This window comes from Triticum aestivum, chromosome 5D (genome assembly GCF_018294505.1).
Source record: "Triticum aestivum cultivar Chinese Spring chromosome 5D, IWGSC CS RefSeq v2.1, whole genome shotgun sequence".
Lineage (NCBI taxonomy): Eukaryota > Viridiplantae > Streptophyta > Magnoliopsida > Poales > Poaceae > Triticum > Triticum aestivum.
Genome location: NC_057808.1, coordinates 59577417 through 59581945, shown reverse-complemented (window position 1 = coordinate 59581945; position 4529 = coordinate 59577417).

Genomic DNA, 4529 nt, shown 5'->3' with positions numbered 1-4529 from the left:
TGGACTGAACTGCAGAATTCTAGAATAGAGGGGAAGGCCTAGCCTATCGAAGACTAGCATCTTCAGGCAGCTCCAAGCATCTTGCAGCATGTAGAAGAGTAAAGAATAGCAGTTTATAGTTAACAAGCATGTTGTAGAATTAATGTCCAGAGATCCTTCCTCAACTCCCTGCGAGGAAGCAATCCCGGGGCCACATATCCATCACATATCAAGTATCCATTTCTAGTTGTATAAGATCAAGATACAAGTCTGAACGTCCATTACCGTGGACACGGTATTCGAATATATATCTTCCCTGCAGGGGTGCACCACGTTACCCAACACGCTCGATCACTCTGGCTGGACACACCTTTCTGGGGTCAATGCCCGGCCTCGGAAGATCAACACGTCGTAGGCCTACCTAGGCTCAGCAGAGAGGTCCCCGCCGGTCTACATCCTAAGCACTCCGGGGTCTCCCATCGCCCGTTGCACTCCGGGTCGTTGCGAGCAGGGTGGATACCAGCACCGCATCGGATGGCCAGCACGATCCGACCGTGCCGCAATGCTGAACTGGACGTCTGATAAAGGTTCGGCTGATACTACGACGTCGAGGCCCATAACTATTCTCGCATGGTGGTTAGTGCGTAAAGGCCATAGGCCAATTCAGAAAAAATACCCAAACCTGTTAGTACATTAACAATTAAAGTAGTGACGGATGTCGGGACAAGTCCGGAGCTATGACCCCTCCTGGGTGATACCGCTAAACAGCCAGCCGCCACCGTCACATCGCACGGGTGCTCTCCGGGCCCTCCCGGCTTTCACAACAGTCTCAAGTAAAGTCAAGGTAACTGTGTGTCCAGACATCAAGGGGAAAACCCGACGAATCACCCCCGGTGGATTCCACTCAATGTAATCATCAAGGTGAATGTAAGAGGGACCACCCTCGAGGTTCACACTTGAGGTGTTGCACATCAGAGCCGTATCGGAATGGTGAAGGAGGAAATCACCCTCATTTACCACAACCGAATAGCTACACTACAGAGATCTCATCAGGAGTGATGTATGATGTTCCACCCTCGGCACGCGATGGTAACTCCACAGAGTCGAGCAACGAAAAGGGGCGTGATGTGGTGTGAGGTGTTGGGCTCTGGTCGTCGATCACGTTGATCGAGTCGTCGATGATGAAGAAGGGGCAACAAGGACAAGGTGGTGGTCACTGATGGATATCTAACCAACTTATACTAAGCAGTTTAGGATAAGCAAGTAGGTAACAATAGCAGGTACAAAAGTAGGCTATGCATCAGAATAGGAGCAATCAATTACAGTAGCAAAATCTAAGGCAAGCATGAGAGAATGGAATGGGCGATATCGGGATGATCAAAGGGGGGGCTTGCCTGGAAGCTCCGCTGAAAGGGAAGAAGGGTCGTCATCGACGTAGTTGATCACAGGGGCATCAACAGGGTTCTCGGGGTCTACCGGAGAGAAGAGGGGGAAGAAACAGTAAGTATAATGCAAACAGATGCAACACAGATGCATGACGGCGGTAACACGCGGGACTAGGGGTGTTCTAACGCGGTACAACGCGATACCGGCGAAGGGGGATAACATCCGGAAAGTTTTCCCGGAGTTAGGCATTTTCGGACAGATGAACCGGAGGGGAAAAGTTAGATGTTCGCTATGCTAGGGGCATGTGGCAGATGAACGGAGAGCTTATTCTGATTCGTCTCGTCGTTCTGAATGCTAGGTGCACCTAGCTCTGCATACACAGAAGTGTACCAGAGGCTGACAGGTGGGCCAGGGGGTCCCAGTTGACTAGTCAATGTTTGACTGGTCAACAGGGCGTGGGGCCCCTGTCATTGACTGATTAGGCTAGTCCAACAGTTTAGTTAACCAAATGAGGCGATTAAGCTAATTAATTCTAATTAGACTTAATTAACCAAATTAATTAAGTTATATATTTTTATTATATATATTATTTTTTTCTGAAAAAAAGGGGGCGCGGGCCCCGTATGTCATAGGCCCAAAGGCCTAGCGGGGCGGGTTATCGGGCACACGGGTGCGGGCGCTGGGGCGGGGCGCACCCAGGCGCCCACCACGCAAGGGGGCGAGGTCGTGGCCACGGCGGGGCTCGCCGGCCGACCGCGGCAAGTGGAGGCGGGCGCATGGGCGGCGCGGGGCTACGGCGCTGCGCGGGGAGCGGCAGCGCGCAGCGGCCAGAGGAGGCGCGCAGTGGCGACGGCGAGCGCTTGCGGCGGGCGGGAGGAGCGGGCGCGGGGCGGCGGACGCGAACGCGGACCGTGGCGGGGCACGGGGGCTAGGCGGTAGCGACTGCTAGTGGCGGCGGCAGCAGGGCGCAACAGCGCTGGCGGGGCGCGAAGCAGAGGTGGGCGCAGCTGGGGAGGGGAGCAGGGCACGGCCGGGAACGACGACGCGCTGGGAGTAGAGCTCCGGCGGCAGCGAGGAATGGCGGCGCTAGGTGGGCTGCTGGCAGCGGTGGACGGCAAGGGCGACCGCGGCCAAAGGCAGGCGGGCGCGCGCGGGCCTGAGCGGGGCTGACCGCGGCGAGGTCGCAAAGGCGCATGGGATGGGACGAGCTGTGCGGCCGAGAGGTAGCGGCGAGCGGACTGCACGGGCGTGGAGCCGTAGCAGACAGCAGCAGCGACGCGCGGGCATGGGGAGGCGGCGACGCGAGGAGCTGCAACCGCGGCTAGCTGTTGTATCAGCGGGAGAGGCGGCGCGGCAGGGCGCGCGCTAGACGCGGCCGGACCGTGGGGCACAAAGCGAGCGGCTGTGCACGGCAGGACGCGGGAGAATGGCTGTCGCACAGCACGCACACGAGGAGGCATGTGAGGATGCATGTGGACACATACGGGACTGCGAGGGCGTGCACAGGTGCGACCTCGTCCAGAGGAGCCCACGGGCGAGGCAGACAGGTCCTAGACGAGCTTGGCTAGGTCTAGCTCGCGGCCATGGCGGACGGTGGTTACAGTTATGAGTGGACGCGCTAAGGAACCGAATCTGACGGGGGAAAAAGGAGGGGGGAAACGGAGGAGGGGGCCTCACCGGGCCCTGCAGGTGTGCAAAAGCGTGCGCGAGGAGGAGTCGGGAAGGCACCGGAGCTTGGGGCGGCGGTGGTCGACGAAGAGACGGCGACGGGCGTCTATGTGGTCGGGGCGCCGCGGCGTCCAGATCCAGCGCGGGAGCGGAGGGAGGAGGGAGTGGGTGAGGATTAGGGTTAGTGGGGGGTCGGGGTCTTATACACGAGGGGGATGGCCGTGGATGGCCGGCACCTGGCCGGGGCACCATGGATGGCCTCCACGACCCCCCTCTCATGAACTGAAGGAGGAGGGAGGGGTATGTGGGCTGGCCTGATGGCTAACTGGGCTAGCCCAGGGGGAGGGGAAGGCTCTTTACCCTTTTCATTTCATTTATCTTTTATTATTTCTGTCTAATGTTTTCCATTTTATTTTCTATTTATTTTAACTTATTAAAAATATGAGACCCACACCTAAATTAATGTTTTAGTTTAACTCTCTGCCACAAAAAGTGTCATTCACAAATAAAATAGTTTAATACTTTCGAAATTATAAAAGGCATTTAATTAATTATTTTTGCTACTGTTTTATTTATTTGAGTGCATTTAATGTTTTATAAAAGTGTGGTTTCTTCACCAATAATACTCATGAATTATTTACCATAGTTTGCACATTTTAAATTTGATATTTTGAAAACTTTTATTTTTGACTTTATCTTAAATTTGAATTTGAACCGTTTTGAATCTAAGCGAGATTAGCAACAGTAACAGCGGTGACGTGGCCTCATTAGCAGAGGACTACTGTAGCTTAATTATCCGGGCGTAGGGCACCGCTAGAACACACAACAAACATTCTTAGCTGTGTGCGGCGCCCCCCTCCACAGTTTACGCCTCCAGTCATATTCACGTAGTGCTTAGGCGAAGCCCTGCGCGGATCACTTCACCATCACCGTCACCACCCCGTCGTGCTGACGGAACTCTCCCTCGACACTTTGCTGGATTAAGAGTTCGAGGGACGTCATCGAGCTGAACGTGTGCAGAACTCAGAGGTGCCGTACGTTCGGTGCTTGATCGATCGGAACGAGAAAAAGTTCAACTACATCAACCGTGTTGTCAAACGCTTCCGCTTTCGGTCTACGAGGGTACGTGGACACACTCTCCCCCTCTCGTTGCTATGCATCTCCTACATAGATCTTGCGTGAGCGTAGGACATTTTTTAAAATTACATGCTACGTTCCTCAACAGGAAGCACGTGCCCATGGACGCCTACTGGGACGCCGCGCCGGACGAGCACCATTGTGTGGTACCTGAGGGCGCGGTACAAGCACGGGATGGTCTACCCTTTCCTGGCGTTCGTTGTCGCCGTCATGGCATGCTCCAGTCTGGCACGGCGGATGCTGCTCGGGAGTTCCAACCTTAGCTCGCCGCTCCTGTGGCTGCTGATGCTGGACTTCCGCCTGGGTGCATGGTGTCTGGTAGTAATGACAGAGGGACTGGTGACCGATAGGTGGACTCT